The sequence below is a fragment of the Pseudopipra pipra genome, chromosome 13, assembly GCF_036250125.1.
Source record: "Pseudopipra pipra isolate bDixPip1 chromosome 13, bDixPip1.hap1, whole genome shotgun sequence".
NCBI lineage: Eukaryota > Metazoa > Chordata > Aves > Passeriformes > Pipridae > Pseudopipra > Pseudopipra pipra.
The window spans coordinates 9,448,735-9,467,689 of NC_087561.1; the positions used below are offsets into that span (position 1 = coordinate 9,448,735).

Sequence of the window (18,955 nt, forward strand, 5' to 3'; positions counted from 1 at the left end):
GTTGGAAACTAATTGTGAAGGATGGCACAAATGCAGCCTGGATCTGAGCAGAGTTGGATAGCTACAGTCAAGTAACCTCATTCAAGAGGAAGGTAAGTGTGAGGCAGAGAACTCAGTTCTCTTTTTCTCCTCCTCCTCCTAGAAAATCTGTGTCTGGGTTTAGTCTGTCTTTATCCAGCAATGTTTAAGGATATGTAAGTTGCTGTGTTTGATACCAGTGGTAACAATGGTTGGAATCACTATGGATTGAATGTCAATGGGCTTGGGCATCTGTTTGATTGCTCTGCTGGAATAGGACAGTAGCTGTTGCTTTTAGCAGTGGTGTCATAATATTTCAGGAGCCACCTGTAACTACCTGGATTTAAGATTTCTATTTCTAAACATTATAATATTCAGTTTCATAGTACTTAAAAGAGTTTTGGTGACTGGGGGAGAAGGTAGATAGGACAGGGGGGAGAGAGAGAGAGAAGGAATGACCAGGGACACTCTCCTATACTGCAAGCTTGTGCACTCTTTGTTGTCATATATGCTGCAGAAGAGGAGGTTCAGGGGGATTTTTTTTTTTTTTTAGGGAGCTATTTTCTAATATTGTTTTAGTGAGAAATCACAGTACACTGCCATTAAGAGCAGTACCTGCAGTTAGAAGTGTGTAGTTTCCTCATCTGTCCCTGCTCCCCCACACATATTTGATATGCTTGGAAAGGCTTATCAATTTCTTGCAAATATTCTGTTCACACTGCTGTGATGAACCTGCAGGTTTCTTCCCATCAGGACTGTCTTGATTTTGCCATCCTGTGGCGTCACCCTGTGTGTGTTCCTTAGGTGAGCTCTGCAGCATCTGCTGGCTTTGAAGAGAGCTCATCACGTTGTGAATGTGAGGCAACACCTTTTCAAAGCAAAAAAATTGGCTTTTTTCATTGTCTGAAGACCTGTGTGCTGTATAAAATTATTGTTAACTCTTAGCCTGACTTTAGTCGTAGGTAATTACATCGAACTGCTTATTTCTACCTCTTCCCTGGCATGGAGAGTTTAAGGAAGGTGAACTCTGCGCTCCCTCTTGAGGTACATGTAGGGTACATGTAGAAATGTGAAAAAAGTTTGGGGAAAAGCTGCCTGTAACAGTGTGGGAAGCTGAGTGTCTACGTTTTCCTTACCATCTTGCGACAAGATTAAATGAGATTTTTGATGTTACCTCAAACGGCGTAAAAGTAAAAGATTTTCTGAGATCAGAACACAGCTCTGAAGCAAACAGCTTTTTACAGCAAGACTAAATGTTGTATTATATTGTAGCTTTCCAACAGTCAGGGAATGCAGAATGGTGAAATACAGTTACATATATGCTCTGTTGATAGATTTTTACATATGCACGCAAAAGAACAGCTTAGGGCTATTTGCCTAATGCTAATTAAAGTTTTTATGCCACCTCCTGCAGATCTTCATGCCACTTGGTGTATTTTTCCTTTATATGTTATTGAGTCTTTTGTGGATTTGTAATCCAATAGTAGAAAATGCATTCATTTTGTGATCTCTTAGCTTTCTTGACCTTAGAGCATAAGAAGTATTGACACAGATGTTCAAAGATCCTTTTCACATAGCTGGAAATTATGTGCATTTTTACTCTAGAAATGAGGAAAGGAATAGTAATAAAGGACTACACCCCAGACTCCTGCAGGTTGCTGTATGCTCTGTAAAGATCCTGTGCTTGCTTGGACTTCATAATTTTGCTTTTGATAATGTACTTTTTTATAGAATTGTTTATGCCCTTACAGAAGAATTTACCCTTTTTTTTTTTTGTTTGTTTTTAAAAGGGAGCAGTATGCAATATCATCTGGGGATCCAGGAGCCTGGTTTCAAGGGAGACTTCACTGGCTGTGCCTGGTTGGCTTCATGTCTTTGCCATGGGCTGCACATTATTAGATATGTGTGGAGTGCCCAGAGCCTCCAGCACCCCCAGGCACTGTGCAGTAGTGAACTGGTGCAAAGCCTGATCTGAAAGATACTGAGAGGCAAGTGAGGAATGTCAGGTGAGCAGTTTTGTTTGTGGTTACAGTTGATGACTTGTGTTGCCCAGTTATAGAAAAAAAGAAACAGGTTTAGCTCATTTATACAGAACCTAACAATAGAATGACTGCCTCTTTGTCCCAGTAATAGTTTGTGTTAAGTAATGATTTCATCACTGCCTAAACAGTGGTATACCAGGCTAATAACATCCTGAAGGTTATACCATGACTTCCCCTCTCTGTTGGCCATAATTATATCTGTTTAATGTCTTCAACCTCCAATATCACCTATAGTCTTGTAAATAATACAAACCTCTGGTGTTTGCTAGATGTATGCAGATTTTGAAAAGGTGGTTGTGCTGGTTTTGGCTGGGATAATTTTCTTCACGTTATCTGGTATGGGCCTATGTTCTGGATTTTTGCTGGAAGCAGTGTTGATAATTCATAGATGTTTTTGTTCTCACTGAGCAGCACTTACCCAGAGCCAAGGCTTTTCTGCTCCTCACCCCACCCCACCCCTGAGGAGTCTGGGGGGAGCACAAGGAGCTGGGAGGGGACAGAGCTGGGACAGCTGATCCCAACTGACCCAAGGGATATCCCAGACCATATGGCCTCATGCTCAGCAATAAAGCTGGGGGAGAAGCTTTTGCTTTACCTATTAAACTCTCTTGATCTCAACCCATGAGTTTTCTCACTTTTACCCTTCTGGTTCTTTTCCCCATCCTACTGGGTGGCTGTGTGGTGCTTAGTTGCTGGCTGGAGTTAAACCACAACAGCAATGAAAGATTTTAACATTAATGAAACACTATGATTTTGATGTGGTTCACTTGGCAGTTCTAAGCAAAATTGCTTTGCATTTCTCTTTGCTGCGGTTTAAAGAATTTGAGTTTGCTGCAGAAAGCTTATGTAGATATCTGTAGTTTTACTGCTGGCAGAGGAAAAACCATCCAAGGAAATCAATAGTTGCTTTATCTGGATTAGAAGCTGGGCTTTAGGCCTAAAGTGCTCTAAGCGATGCAAGCATTGAGTGAACCACCAGGACTTTTATTTTCAGGGAGTACAAGCTGTTGTAAATGTGCAACACCCTGAACTTAAATATATTCATGTTACATGTCAGTCAAACATGTTATCCAGGGTGCACTTAAGCGGGTAGGTGTCTCTTCTGATATTTTTCCAAGGTGTGGCTGTCATGATGCTGGGGATCTGCAGAGATATAGAGATAAATATTTAAGTGGTGTAAAGTTTTGCTTAATGAAGGGACATGTCTCAAAACATACATAAGATCTACTGGAGTATTGATTGCTCAGGTAACCCCCTTAAGCACTTCTATTGCATGAGCAACAGAGGATGGATGCTTAAGCAGAGAAGTGGACTAAATCCAGAAGTGGTGGATGAAAGATCTCACAGGGAATTGGTGCAACAAAACACAGTGAAAGATGTTCTTCTTAATTGAAAAAAAAAAAAGTCGATGAACCAGATTGAAGTTAAATAGTTTATGTGAAAAACCTGTCTCATGGGCTCTGGAGGTGTGAGCTGCTGTTTGCCATTGTGGTGCAGTCGTTTCAGCGACTGTCAGTGTTGCAATGTGCTGGTTCCAAGTTGAAGCCTATGGGACAAATCTGTTTCTTTCTCTTCATCATTTAATGCCTCAATGCTGCTAGCACCAAGGCATTTACACCTCAGGGGAAAGGTGCCAAGTGGTTACAAGAGTGGCCTGTAAAACCCTGAGGTTACAATAAATAACTGGTAGCATGAGTCCTTGTTTGTGTGTGTCTGTCTTGGAGCTGTTCAGGATACACCTACACAGTCCACTGCTGTCAGTAACTGCAAGGAAATGTCGCTTTTTCCTCCTTAAAATGAAAACCTGAGATTCTGATGGGATCATGTGAGTCTAGTAATTGGGTCTTTAAAACAGACCTGTGAAATAATGCAGCACTTGTGGTGAGTTATGGGAGGGCTGATAATACTTTAATCAAGGGCTCTGTCTTGATTCTTGCTGCCCATTTCCTTCTGAACCCTGTCCTGTACCCCTCTCATTCCTAGTACAGAAAATAACATGGTTTTTGTCCCCCAAGTAGCTCGGTAAAACGGGAGGGTGTTGCAATTATCAAGAAATGAAGCAGAGATTTATTTTTATATTAACCTGCAACATAAATATCTTTTATACTGTTAGGCTATTTCACAGTTCTCATTAATGGACTAAACTTGCTAGTTTGTCTCTTTATCATGTTGATAGACCTGTTAAATGAAACCCTGAGAGATCAGACAATTTAGTCCTGTGGCCAGTGGCAGCTTTTCACAGTAGTGATTTCTAGCTGGGTTGTACATGCCAAATGTCCAGGCAGCTTGTGCTTATCAGCATCCATTATACTTTTTGTTGACTTGAGCCATTAATAACCTGTCAGATTAGGTAATTAGGCTGTCTCTAGTAGTCAGGGGAAATTGTTTTTCCCTAACTGATGGTATGGGTTGTGCAGTTGTGCAGATAAGCACTTGGTCAAACGGCAGTTCAGGCGATTTTTAACTGGCCTTGCTGATGAATGCAGAAGTAGTGCTGAGACATGAGGGGCAGATAACAACAGAGAGACAGGCATGAAGTAAAATGACCTGCCACTTTCAGAACTCTCTCCAAGTAAGACAATGGTTACTGTTCTGATTCTGCAAATCTGCTGCATGTAGATTTGTTAATTGCAATTCTGTGATGGTTTTATAAACATTCTTCCATCCTCTTGAATTAAAAGTCATCCTAGACCTGGTGGAACTAAAGGGATTCTCTCTAAGGGGTGTTGTTTTACCCCTGTAAGTAAAGCTGTCTACTGCTAGTACTCACTGCTGCTCTGAGATTCTCTTTGTGCAGTGACCTTCTCTCTTTGGCACTGATTGAGTCTGTTGTGCCCAGGAAATGCTTCAGTGGTTAGTAGGTGCAGGAAAGGTCTGTTTATTTTGTTGAAGCCAGGATCCCAGTTCTTAGGTGAATGACATTTACCTATTTCTAGAAGCCATCAATCTTCAGTGTGAAAAGGCTGAGTGTTGTGACAGCATCCATCAAATAACCGTGTCACCTCAGTTATGTGAAGGCTTTCTGTCAAAACAGACAAGAAAATGAATTTCCCTGAAAAGCCATTTGGGTTCCCCATGATTAAGGGCTTAAGTTCTTGAAGCTTACTGTATTTGAACCAACTGGTAAGGTGGGTGCAATGGTCCTAGAGGCTACTTTGTTCTGCAAGATTGGTAAGGGGAATGAATTCCTGCGTGAAAGGGTGTTTTAAGATACCGTTCCTCTGAACTGGAATGATGTTGGGAAGGGAAGCAAACCAGCAAACAAATAGCGCTTCCCCAGCCCTAATTGTACTGATGCTGACAGATTCCCACAGAGGGCTGTGAGATGGGAGCAGGAAAATATGCTCAGCTGCCCAGTCCTATCTACTCACAGGGACACTGAGCAGATTAGTTGTGCTTGGGTGCAGGGGAGGTCCAGGAGGTGGAGGGAGAGAGTGGCAGAGGGCTGGAGCAACCTTTGAACATGCATATGATGCAGTGAATGTCTTGAAAGAGATGACTTGTTCTGGCTGGCACCCACCCTGCATGTGCTCTTCTTGCAGCCCAGGTGGGTGGAGTGGATCCACTGGCCAGCTCGTTGTGCCTCGAGTCCAGAGGCATTACAGGGATTTGTAGCATTACAGCTTTGCCAGCTGAGTGACTACTGAGATTTATGTGACAGGACAAGGGGGAATGGCTTTAAATTGAAAGAGGATGAATTTGGTTTAGATATTAGGAAGATGCTCTTTACTCTGAGAGTGGTGAGGCCCTGGCACAAGTTGCCCAGAGAGGTTGGGAATGCTCCACTCCGGGAAGTGTTCAAGGCTGCGTTAGGTGAGGCTTTGAGCAACCTGGTCTAGTGGAAGGTGTCCCTGCCCGTGGCAGAGGGGTGGAATGAGATAATCCATAAGGGCTCTTCCAAGCCAAGCCATTCCGTGATCCTCTGATTCTCATGGTGGCTTTCCCGCGGACTAACCCCGCGCTGCTCACAGGCGGCGGAGACCCGCGAGAGAGAGCCCGAGGTCCCGGCGGTGCCGTCGAGGGGCAGGTGGCCCCTGCCAGCGGCTCCGTTCCCGCCGTTCCCGGCGGTGTCGCCGCGCGGTGTCGCCCGCCGGCCGCGCCAGCGCCGCTGCGAGCACGGGGAGCGGGACCCCGGCCCCGGCTCGCCCTTCGGCCCCCACCTCTGCCGAGCTGTCGCTGCTCCGCCTGTAGGTTTGCGGTTTTGGCAGCGTTAAGAAAGTCGTCGCTGCTCCTGCTGCTGCCGCTGCCGCCCGCCTGCTTTTTGTGATCGCAGGAGCTCTAGTCGTGTCCAAAAAACTTCGTTTTCTGCAGCGTTCCAGGGAAGCAGCTGAAATGGTCTTGTTTCGGGCAGCAAATAGTCTAGTAACTAAGGGAAAAACACCCAGAAGTAAGTGAACAGAGGGCAAGAAGTGAACTGCTGTGTCCTTCCTTCTCTAAACTACTTGCAACTCAGTCTATATGAACACTGTGTTGCATCTGATTTCTACAGAAAATCCAAGGAGGAAAAAGACAAAAATAACTGGTTTAGTAGAATCTAGGGGCAAATCTTATGTAAAACTTAACAGGTTATGAATAGCTCTTACAGAGGTTGCTGTGGCTTAACCTCAGCCAGTAATTAAGTGTACACAGCTGTGGGATGGAGAGGAGAATAAGAAAAAGGTAAAACTTGTGGGTTAAAATAAGAACAGTTCAAGTTCTGAACAGTTCTGGTCAAGAATAAACACAGGGAGAATCATAGTAGTGAGATGCAGAAAAATCTGTACCTCTTGCTTGGGGGATAGGAAAAATGTAACAAAATATAGCCACAGGTTCCAAAATCTCAAAGTCAGAGGTAACAAAAAATGCTGATCTAGATCATTTGCATTTCAGATCTGTGCTTACAACAGAGGCAAGTGTACTGACTTCAGTATGTACCAGAAGTTTGCAGATACAGGAAAGTATAGAAATCTCTGAAAAGAGATTACTCCAGGGCAAGGTAAGGAAGCCAAGAAGCCACACTGCAACTGCATAATGTACACTGTAAATTGTTGCAATACAGAAAAATCATTCAGGGGTGAAGAAAGTACAAGAGACAGCTGGGGCATAATACAGGAACATTGAAATTATGGTTGTTTTACAAGGTTTTAGGACATAAGAAATTAAAATTCTACTCCAAGTTGATGTTGGGCCATCCTGGGGTACATCACATCCACATATGCTACAAGATCAACAACGCTTTGCATGCTTCTGGCTGCTGCAGTTGGTACCAGAAAATCAGTGTCCAGGGAAGTTAGGTGCTCTTGTTCCCAAAGAACAAGAAGACTCCGAATTTTGCAGAAAAATAGCTTTCAGCATAAGATCAGCTGGATCCCAGGCTAATCAATAATTTCAGGATAGTGATATGTAAGGACATGTTGTGCTGGAGAGAAAAGTTGATCAATTCTCCATTATTCCCTGGCACTCAATATCGAATGCTGCAGGACGCACGCATTAAATGTGGTACTTTTGCCACAACACAAAGCTCTCAGTAAAAAGCCAAGAAGGAACAGGGTACCTGTTTCTTGGTACAGAAAATTACCTATTACCTGTCAACGATTTTTGTCTCTGACATCTGCTCCGAGCCCTGTTGCTGTTTCAGCTGTGCTAACAATTGCTTTGTGGGCAAAACAACTCCCTAAAAACATGGAGTGACAAATCCTAGGTCTAGTATTCCCCTCCAGCTCTGTCTGGCAGACATGTGGATGAGGCAGTGGAAGAAATTGTAGTATCAGAGAATGGTTTGAACTAGAAAGGACCTTGAAGATCATCTAGTTCCAAGTCCCCCACCACGGACAGGGATGCCACCCACTAGACCAGGTTGCTCAGGGTCCTGTCCATCTTGGCCTTGAACACTTCCAGGATGGGCCATCCACAACCTCTCTGGGAAACCTCTGCCAGTGCCTCATTACCCTCTGGGCAAAGAATTTCCTTCTAACATTTAATCTCAATCTCCTGAAGTTTAAAACCATTCCCCCTTGTCTTATCACTATCAACCTATGCAAAAAGTCACCTTTCCTCTTTTTATAAGCCCCGCTGAAGTTCTGAAAGGACTTCCAGTACCAGGGATTCAGATGTGTCACTTGCTGTGTGAAGCTGGTAGTGCAGTTCAGTTTCTGCAAAGCTGAAAGAATGTCTGTACAATGTCAACAGGAAGAATTTATCCTTGTCTTGCATGACCTCTTCCTTAGTTACAGCATTTCACGTGTGACTCCATGCATGCCTCTGCTGATTAGTTTTGTGCTTCTCATAGTTCATCAGAGACTCACACACGTGCCTTTTTAGAAGCATAGAATGAAGTATAATAGGAAAGGACTTACATCTCAGTGTAGAGAGAGATTTATTATCCTAGTCTATTATATTAAATTAAATTGCATTATTAGTCTCTCTTGTCTATTGATTACCTTCTTAAGTGTGTCTAAAGTGAGCAATTGCCTTCATCTTCCAGCTCACTGACATCTGAAAAGAGGGAAGTCAAGCAGCCTCCTTTCAGGCTCTTTTGCTTAAATATATTTACATTTACATTATGTATATTTTCTAGCTTATCCATTATTCCCACCCTTAAGTTCATCTGTGTGCAGCTATGCCTGCTTGCATTGTGTAATACAATGTGGTTTTCTGCACTGGAGGCAGAAAATGTGCAGCTTACAAATTAATTGGTCAGATTTGTGCAGAAGAACAGACAATTTTTGATTTAGTTTCCAGGAGCTTTACTGCAAATATGTTATCACTTCTGCAAGATTTATCTACCTATGTGGTTAAACAGATCTTGATAAGGCTTGTCTGTAATTCCACTTTTCGTGATTCTAAATAATGTTACACCTTGCAATCTCTGTTATCTATGTATCATGGTATCCAAAAGTCTTTCTGTGCTTAAGGAAAGTAAAACACAGTAATGCCAAGTGTATATCAGTTCTTGTTTTGCTGGTCTTTATGTCAAGCTTTGATCATTAACATAGTTCTGAAAATCTGGAAAAGTGTGACAAAGAATTTTGCATTCTGCTTTTTAGTAGGGTGGCGTGTCCCTCTTAATTAATAAAAGTGGCTTTATTTACCCCAAATTTAGCTCAAGTAAGTTGATTATACCATGTTCTTGCTGGTGCAATTTTCTGCCATAGGAGTATTGCTGTTGATTTGGAGGCTGGGGGGTGCAGTGAGGCAGTCACTAATCTCTAGTGTAACAGAGAGTAGTTACTGCACAGGATACATGCACGGATGCCCTCAGTCACTAAGGGGAGCTATTTTGTAGTGGAAGCGAATTAGGAAAAGGAAAAAAACCGGAGCTGACTGACATTATACTGAGAGAAAAACTGACTATGATCTAAATGTCTTTTTTTTTTTTTCTGGAAATCTGTCTTCCATGGAGGTCCCTTCAGTATCAGGAAGCCAGCAACCCCTTCACTCTGCAGCAAGGCAACAAGAGCACACAGGGGCTGCACCTTGCTCGGTGAAGGCCACATCTCCCCACTGGTAATTTCACATGACTTTGGAAAAGGCTTCTGACCTGTTTCCCTTGTGAATAGCAATATGAGTTCATACCTGAATTTTTTTCTTTGCACCTTGTCTAGACATTTGTACTTGTGAACCAGAAGTGTTGAGCTGCCACCAAGAAAGAAGGGGAATTCTTATTTGGAAGAATTTCATAGTCACTTTGTGCAGGCAGAAATGAAGACTTGAAAGCTGTGGCTAAGGAGAATCAGACCTAGAAATTGTCTTGAGCTTCATGAAAATGATCAGACAGAACCCTTCCCCATCACAGAGCACTGCTGGCATGCCATTGGTATGTTGTCTGTATTCATCAACTAAAGGGTTTGCCCTGGGCAGCCAAGTAGCCCTGGAGGGATATATAGGCCTCAACCCTTGCATCTCTGCTAGATCCCCTCCTTGTCACCCTGAGAATTATATAACATGTCATTTACTGTCAGCTTCTTTTCTCCTTCAGGACTGCTGAGGCAAATAATTAATTTAGCTTGTTTTAGAGAATGTAATTTTTCTATCTCAAAAGATTACCCTGGCTGCTCTATCCCTGCAAGCCATTCAGTCTGCTTCACTCCTAGCACCCCATGTGCCCTCTGGACGTGAATTTTTTTTCTTTCTCTGAACATCTTTCATTATCTTTTATTTATTTTACCCCTTTGCTTTTCTTCTCATTTGTTCACAGCTGATAACTTTGAACTTGCCAGTCATCATTGCCTGATGTTTTAGTGTCCATATGCCTCTAGACTTCTTTATAGCTTTGTATCAATCTGTATTGTCCTTCTTTTATGCCCAAGGAAAGCTCACAGTGAATTTTGTCCTTACCACGGAGCCCAAAACAGTCCTTGCCCATGGTTGCACACCACAGAACCTGCAAGCCACTTGTCTCTGTCTGCCCTGACAGTCTTATTTCCATACAGTTTGGTTAGTTCTCCGTGGCTTGGAAAACTTATCTTAGCCATATGAAGAACTTGCATCTCATGAGATCATGATCTCATGTTCACAATGGCACACAGACCCCTTAGAATTGCAAAAATGCAATGACCAAGTCTTCACATTACTCAAAAAGAGCAAAGCTTTTAAATGAAGATCCATGAAAACTTGGTACGTTTGCTGCTCTCTCACAGCTTTGCTCAATGATTTAAAAGGCAGTTTAGCAGGCAGTACCATGAAAACATCTGCCTCCACTGATGGAAGATGACATGCAGGAGATAAGGGAGACAAGAGAAAGGAGCAGGCTGAGGTAGAGGAAGGTACCAGATATGGAAGCTAGAGGGAAGTTTATCTATAGACAGCTTTTAATAGTGGCACTGGTTTTGAAAGGAGAGAAGATGGATGGGATTAGGAGCTAGTTTCAGGATGAGAGAATCATTGGGTGAAACAGAAGGTTTAAGTCCTGTGAATTTACAGCATGATGACTTTGCTATTTGCACTGGATCAGTTCCCTGTGCCTATGGAATCAGATCTGATGGCTTTAATGATGCACTCAATTTGGATTGGATTTTGGCCCTGCTAGCCCAGTGGACCAGGTTAGAGAAAAGTGGTACCTTTTCTGTTCAAAATGCATGATTCATCCTGCAAAACCCTTTGAGGAAGGCAGGATAGCAGCCAAACTCCCAAGCTGGCAGAAACTTTGCTGGATTTAGTTCTCTTCCCCCCACTCCCCTTTTGAACTGAACATGTCTGATCTGGAATCGCTTAAAGACAATGAGCATAGAATCTTATGAAAAATTTCATAAGTCACATTTCAAAGTAGATCTACACCTTACTAAGCCTGTAAAAGACCAAAGTGTGAGTAGAGGATTGAGAAGATGAAGTGAAGGTAACTATATTCAGGGAGGTGATGGCAGGTGAGGGTTATGTGGGAGGAAGAGAATGAATTCATATTTAAGGATCACTCTGACACTTCATGGCCTGACCTGTGGTAGGTCTAAGTTTAGAGAATACAGTTAAGATCTGAGAAGAGGAGAAGCAGATACAAGATACGGTGCATAGAGAATGTGGTACCCTGGAGGATTTAACTCAGTAGTAGGGAGCTTTGGTGCAGCCAGCAGCTGACAGCTTAAAGCAAGTCACCTAGAGGGATCTGAGTGAGCTACCCCAGAGCAGCAACTCATTAGTGTCACCAGAGACACAGAACTATGTAAGTCTGTCTTTCAGGTGAGAGAGATGTTATCTTCCAGCAGGGAAGGGTTGTGCTGATGAAGAATTTCTGTTTTAAAAGCTCTGCTACAGACTAAAATTAGCTGCTCCCCAGACTCAGCAATAACGGGCATCTTCTGAGGATGTGACTATTTATACATGTCAGGCAGCCTGAGAGAGTAGGGCCAGCATCAGCCTGGTTCTCCTGTTTGCCTGCAGTAAACAAGTGAGTTCTCCCTTGTCCCGGTGATGCACAGAGAATTGTAGGCTCTGTTCCCTGGGGGAGCAGAGACTGTTCTGTCCCCAGGCAGTGGAGATGCAGAAAGCTGTAAAGAGCACTGGGGACTGGATCTGTGGCCAACCATCCTGATGTAACAATAAGCTGCTGGGAAGTACATACAGGAGGTGGGATCGATCCCCTCTGGTATTGCTTCCTCAGCCATAGCTGCAGTAACTTTGATTCCATGTCGTAGTGTAAAAGGAGCAGCTGTTTTCTAGGTCTCCCTTTCTAAGCATTTCCTTCCTCAATGCATCACTGTGAACAGCCTAGATGAGAGTACCTTTCCTCACAGCTTTACTATTTTGAGGAAAACTGGGGTTTTACACTGTTAGCCCAAGGTAAATTATGGTGAAAATTCAGGTGTTGCACTTCTAATGTGAACTGGTGGTCTGGAGGCATCCTTAGCTCTGCCACAGTCTTTAACTCGACTGCCCCAGCCTGTGGGTTACAGACTGTGTAGCAGTCTTGAACAAAGAGCTCATCTGTGGTGCCACACAGTAGTTAAAGATTTTGACATGAGATATGAAGAAGGCAGCCACTCATCAGAGCTCTCTCTTGCCTCCCTCTGTTTTCCTACGTTGTCTCTTGGTCCCCTTCAGCTGATGGGCTGGGAGCAGTTAAGGTGCCTGCACACTCAGAGGAAGGCAAGATCCATCTGTCTGCTACATAAAGATGTCTCTTATGCAAGACAATCCTGAGCTTCTCTCAGCAGTGACCATTGCAAGAACACACACGTGGTAGTTTCTCTTCTGATTGCTCATTTTAGAATTACATGGCTTGCTTTGTGTTAATGAGGGCTTTCTAATCTCATATAAGCAATCTTATTTATGGACAAGCTGTGCTCCATGGATCTTCATCTTTCCTCAATGAATATAAGCAATGATGGGAACTGTGCTAAATGACTTGCTACACCACCTTTTTTGCTTGTTAATACTGATCTATCAGTCACTGATAAAAAAAAGCTTATGAGGGAGCTGGCTACCTTAATGTGCATGTGAAGTTTGCCAGCTCTTTATTACCTATGTTATGTACATCATAGCAATTTGTTGAGTTATTCAACTGGAGAGAATTATAGCAAGCACCAGGATACAAATATTAGAGCCCAGGGTGTGTAGGAACAGGACACAGTTAAGTGTTATGCCAGTATACAAGTCATTAATTTGAGGTTACTTAACGCAAAACCCCTGAAAATCCACTTTATTTATATAAGAGATGTTTGGGGTTTTGTTTGTTTGTTTGAGGGAGAAGGGTGTTTTATTGAAAAGTCAGATTTTGCTAACAAATATTCAAGATGCCTCTGGGGAGGTCAGTAAAATCTGTTCTCTAGTTAAGCTGTAAGGTGGGAGATGGTTTTGAACATAGGATTGTGATCATTAAGAACTGCTAAATATGTCATGAATAATACCTGCTGTGGCTTTTCCTGGATCTTTTCACTGACTCTGTCACAGAAATCCAAGCAGTTGTGGTCAAAATATAGTAAATGACAAAAGCAAAGTTTGGAGATGACTGTTTCTTGTGCTGCAATGTTGTCCTGAGTTGGAATGAGATAAAGTTTACAGCAGAGACAGAGGGGCAGGATGGAAAATGGACTCATTTCTACTCTGAAGTAACAGTGTAGTCACAAGAAACAGAGTTTATTCTGAAAGAAGGACCAGAGGAGGAGACAAAGGTATAAGAGGGGAAAAGTAGAAGCAATAATCTAGTTTCCCATAAACCAGAGACAATTCTTCAAATTACAGAACCTCTGGATTTGGGGGTATTTTTGCCATGAACCCCAAATTGTTGACCACCTCTGCCAGGCTGTATATGTCTTGAAGATTAAACCAAATCTAAGTGAACCATTTATGCTCGGTTATTATTTATTTTTGATGCTCAATTTAAACAGCTAAAATTGTGATCTAAACATTAAATTAAACCTTGGCATGAATTGGATCGTGTACGTCTCTGCATGATTCCTTTTATATTAAACAGTTTACATGAATGCTGTTACTTATCTTGCAAGCAGTTTGACATGCATAATGATGAGGCCAGCTGTTAACTTCACACTTTCTTTCCAACTAGAAAAATCTTTATATTAACTTAGTATTTTCTACAAGTATTTCTTGTAATATATATGATGACACATTCCACATCTTAATGTTCCAGCACCACAACTCTCTCATTTTGTTCTTTCCTTTCTGAGTCTCTTGCTCAGTTGTAGATGAATCAGGCTCAGAGTGATAGCAGATATAGCCCAACATAAGCTGAGTAAAATGATATTGAGGAACCTACCAAAATATCAATAAACCCTAAGAAAGTTGAATCCCAAACAAGTCAGTGCTGTCTTGCTCAAAAAACAATCTTGGTGCATTCCTGTTTCTGGTTACCCAGCTTCATAGCTGTTCAGTCACTGATGTGATTTTCCCTATTTTCCCTGGTGCCAGAATATTCTGCCTGCTTATGTGGAGTTGAAAAGTGTTGCATTTGGGTTTGTGAGCTTGCAGCTTTAGTAGCTTTTATTTGTGACCTTTTATTTAAATAACAGATAGAGCTGTCAATGATTTAGGCATGTTCTTGGACTTGTTGCAGCAGCCTGGGCAGTGCTGGTAGTACATACAGCTAGTCCTAGGCATGCAAAGGCACCATCAGGTTGTAGAACTGCAATTCATCTGTAACTCTTGCAGTGGTGACTTCATCCCTTGCTTGCACTTGAGTTTTTTGGAGGCTTCTAAAGCTTCATTTCCTCAACTGGGAAGCAGAATTCATGTGTGCTAAATGAATTCTACAACATTATTTTTGTACAGCTCTAGCATAGCTTGGTGAGCTTATAATTAACAAGGGGAATAAGGAGTGAGTGTGTCTCACACCACTTAGGTCTCGCCTAAAAAAAAGCTCCTTGGATATGGAGGGACATAAGTAACAGGAGAAATTCTTCAAAATCAAAGCCACACAAAGCAAAGCTGACTTCTGAGGAGCTTAGGAAGAAGGCCCGTATTTCATAAATAGACCCAGCCGCTGTAAGAGTTCAATCTCATTTGCTTTGGATTTTGGGTTCTAGTAGAACTGTATGGTGTTACTCTGCTTGTGATACCTGATTATTCACACATCACAGTACTTGTCATAGAACATAATTTATCTGTAAGAGTTTGATTCTCCAAGATGTTGGATTTCATGCCTATAATCTGGTCAAAGACTTTGATTCTAGTTCTGCAGGGCATGTAGGTATATGCTGAATGTAAGTATATTAAGTTCAAGTTGAATAAGAGCCAAAATGCTTCCCATCTTGAAGGTTATTCCCAAGTGAACTAATGGCTCATAATGAGCATATTAATCCCTGCTTATGCAAAGTATTTGGATTGCCCCTCTGAAATAAATACCTTAGCACATTCATATCCAACAGAGGCTTAATTATAGGTTTTAAAGTATCGGTACAAGGAGTACAGAAATAAATATATCTTTTAAAAGAAAAAAGTTAATGGTATTACACTTATTGCATACTGCCAAAGGACACTGTGTGTATATATATAGCAAGTTATGTACTCAGGTTACAGAAATAAATTTTTAATTTGAAATTATGAGCTCAATGGGCACTTAACTTTATTTCCAGTGTTAGTTACAGGTACTAATGGCTTCATTTACATTAGGTTAAATCATTACATTTAACTCTCATTCAAGCAACTCTTTTCATGGGGAGTCACTAGGAGTTGTTCTTGTTTAAGGGGACAGGATCAGAATTTACAATGCATGGGAGTTGCCATTAAAATGTTAGAATCTCTTAAAGGGTTGGGGTGTCAGCTCTCCCTAGAAGACAGGGTTTTTTTCTATGGAATGGGGTGAGTCTACAGAAATGTTTTGATAGAGAAGAATTGGCTGTGAAGGTGGTCAAAGAAAGAGTGGAGAGCAGAAGGGCTTTGTGGAAATAGTTGATTTTTCAATGGTGGGGGGAAGTGCTTGTCTATTTTTGTCAATGTTTTGAAAAATGTCATCAGCTCTCGAGGACTGTCAGCAGGTTTGTGAAGCTGGCACATTGGAGGGTGATAGAAAGAGAGCATTTGGCCTGTTCTTCTCACCTAGAAACCCTGCTCCTCTCGCCAACCCCCGACAGCTGAGATTTCGCTTCTTCACAAGTCTGTGAGAAGGGAGGAACAGAACCAGACCTGGAAGGGCCTGCTGAGGTCTGCCCCTGGTGTGGGCACGATGTGCTGTTACCTGGGGCGGGAAGCCAGCAGAGCAGCCGGTGACCACCTGCCTGCTCCATTGCACAGCTCCTGGTGGAGCATCAGCCCTTCCAGCAGCAAGGGCACCCTCAGGAGATCTCCAGAGCCAGTGGCCTGCACAACAGCGTGTGTGGCATTCTCAGGATGAAGGCATTTCTCCTGAGCAGAGATTCTCTGCAGGCACAGAGGACAAAATTTGAAGCTGACAGGCTCAGTGACATGCAAGAGCAGGGTAATTAGACCACTGTGTGGTGTGGGCATAGGGGTGCCTGAGCTGTGAATGTTCAGATGTGTGGCCACCCTCAAGGGCAAGTTGAGGTTTCCCTAAAGACTGGACGTCAGTGCATTCTGCACAGCTTAACATGTGGCTCAATGTCTCTGGCAGGAAGGTGTGAGTGTGTTGCAGCTGAGCTGGAGATCTTTCTGTAGTTGAAATCCAGACATAAACTACAGCTATTCTTGTTGGAAAGCTGGAATGTGTGATGTCCAGGACAAGAGTGTATTTAGTATGGAAAGAGTATGTTACTAATTCAAATGGCTGTTTTTCTTGATTTAAGTTGAAGGTCCATGTCGTGACTGGGATTTCCTCTGAGCCCAGGTTTTCAGGAAGGTCTTTGTGGAACCAGAGAGACTGCAGAAAAACCTGCCAGAGCAGAATTCTTTTGTTCTAAAGTTGTTAAGCTAATAAGACCCTTCAGGATGTCTTGAGGACCCAAGGGACAGAAGAGGAAGGAAGCAAGAAAGCTGGTTTAAGCTGTGGCCAAGGCAAAAGGAGCGTGATAAATGAGGTGAAAGTACAGTTGTGTTGCCTTGGCTGCTACAAGCTGAAAGATTAACAGGTCAATATATCCCAGCTGGGGAGGATAAGGAACAAATAGACTTGTGAGTGGGCTTGTAAGGTTTGGAAGCCAGCTGTATTAGGTATAACAGCCAGAGTTTCTCTCTTGGATTTGTAAAGCTTTTACAGCTCTAATTGAGGACTAAGTGATAATCTGAACTTTTAGAAATACTTGGGGGTGGAAAAGGTTTTCTGTGAGTGCAGTACTGCCACTTAGAGACAGATTTTTTTTTCACTTCTCATGTAGGAAGTACTCAAGGATATGGCCCCAAAGCTGGTTGGGCCTTTTATCCATGAAATTATTTTCCCCAGCCCAGATCTGGCAGAGGTTGGGATGCTGATGGGCCCTTTGCAAGCAAGCAAACAAGATCCTAAGTGCTGTCAGGCAGTGTGTGTTCTCAGGCCCCGTGGATGTGAATGTTTGCTGTCCTGGGCTTGTAATTTTGGAGAGAATTAAACCTGTACTACTGAAGTTATCTTTCTGGGAGAAGTTCTTGGATGTGATTGCTCATCAGTTGAGTACAGAAAAGACCCCACCACTAACATTCAGAGTGAAAACAGCTGTTCACCAGTAATTTTTTAGAGAGGTCTCCCAAATTTATGCCTGGCTCCTGATAAAGTGAGTGAAGTGCTTCTGATACTACCAGTAACCCCTGCAGCTGACCTCAGGTTTGTGCCAAGGCTACTGTATGTTGCATGTGGTTCTCAAGAAAAATCTGTTTAACTAAAGCAGGGCATCTCATCTTTCTTAGAAGCCCATCTTCCTCTTTATGAGGTGTTACTTTGCTATAAATCCCAACCATTGAGATGTCTGTAGCTGACACTGGGTTTTGAAAGACAACAGAGACTGATTAGGCCTTTCTCCAGAAATTAGTTATTGAGGGTGGGGAGAGGACACAAATAGCACATGCTGAATGAGGGGGAAGCAGTACACAGATCAAGGGATTAACTGGCTGTGCAAGAACACACATCCAACCTAAAATGTTTTAGATATACTGTCAAGTTAACGTTATCCCTGATTTTTACTGTTGCCCAGATTTTCCCCCTGTGTAGTTCAGTTTCCAGCTGTCAGTAACTTTTCTATCCTTTCAACATTTGGTGGAAATTCCTTCTCCTTTATTCCACCTTGCCAGTGCTGGATTCTTCTGGAGTGTTACAAGTGTGTGTAGTTCTCTGGATATTGAGTTAATCACGTACTCACTGTCACTCCACTGAAACCATCAGAAATGAAGTTACCCTTTAATTATGAAGAGAGATGTGCCTTTTCAATGCTTCATCGACCCTCACATTGCTGACATTGAACCTTAAGGCTATTGGGAATGTCTTACTCAGAACGCCTTGGGGAAGGATTCTGGTTATTTTTACAAATACCCTTCATTTCTCCTACTTTTGAAAGACTTCCTTTTACAAAATATCCCTTCTCTGTAAAAAACTGCTAAGTGGCCAGCCAACAAAATTCGCTGCATCCACAGTTTTTAAGGAGTGGCTGGAAGTGTGGTTAGTACATGAGTGCCCAGGGGAGTGTCACAGGGGGGTGAGGCTGGTGTGGTAATTGCTGACCATGGGTAAGACTCAGGGTGATTGCTTGGAGGGATAGTAACAGGAGATTGCTGCTCACAGCCATCCAAATTTGCTCTCCTTTGCATCTTGGTAATGAGCAATTAGGACTTGCAGAGCAGCTTTATTTGTTTGCCCTGGTTTGTTCAACTTACCAGGGTTAGTCTCATCTCCTGCCTTCTTACGGGGTCTTGAAGTTTTCAGGTAGTTGCTGTGAGAGTTCTGCTGCCTTGGAGGGTTTGGAGGAGCCTGTTAAATCACAGTATGACTGCAGAAGAGCTGGAAGCAATGTAGTGAGGCAGTCATGAGATCTAGGGCAAGGAAACTAACTTTATGGTAGCAGTACTCACTGGAGGGTATGGCTGAACTTCCAGCTCTGGCCAAGGTTTTG

The 18,955-nt window shown here is 42.7% G+C and overlaps 1 protein-coding gene across 2 annotated transcripts in view; it reads left to right on the plus strand.

Moving 5' to 3' along the window:
• Window positions 1-1,808: 1,808 nt before the first annotated feature.
• The window catches only part of IL1RAPL2 (interleukin 1 receptor accessory protein like 2), a 419,062-nt gene continuing 401,915 nt past the window's right edge, over window positions 1,809-18,955 (plus strand). For both annotated transcript variants that reach the window (XM_064669936.1, XM_064669938.1), the window contains exon 1: window positions 1,809-2,024. The gene's annotated coding sequence lies outside the window, so the exon portion shown is untranslated. The remainder of the gene's footprint in view (window positions 2,025-18,955) is intronic.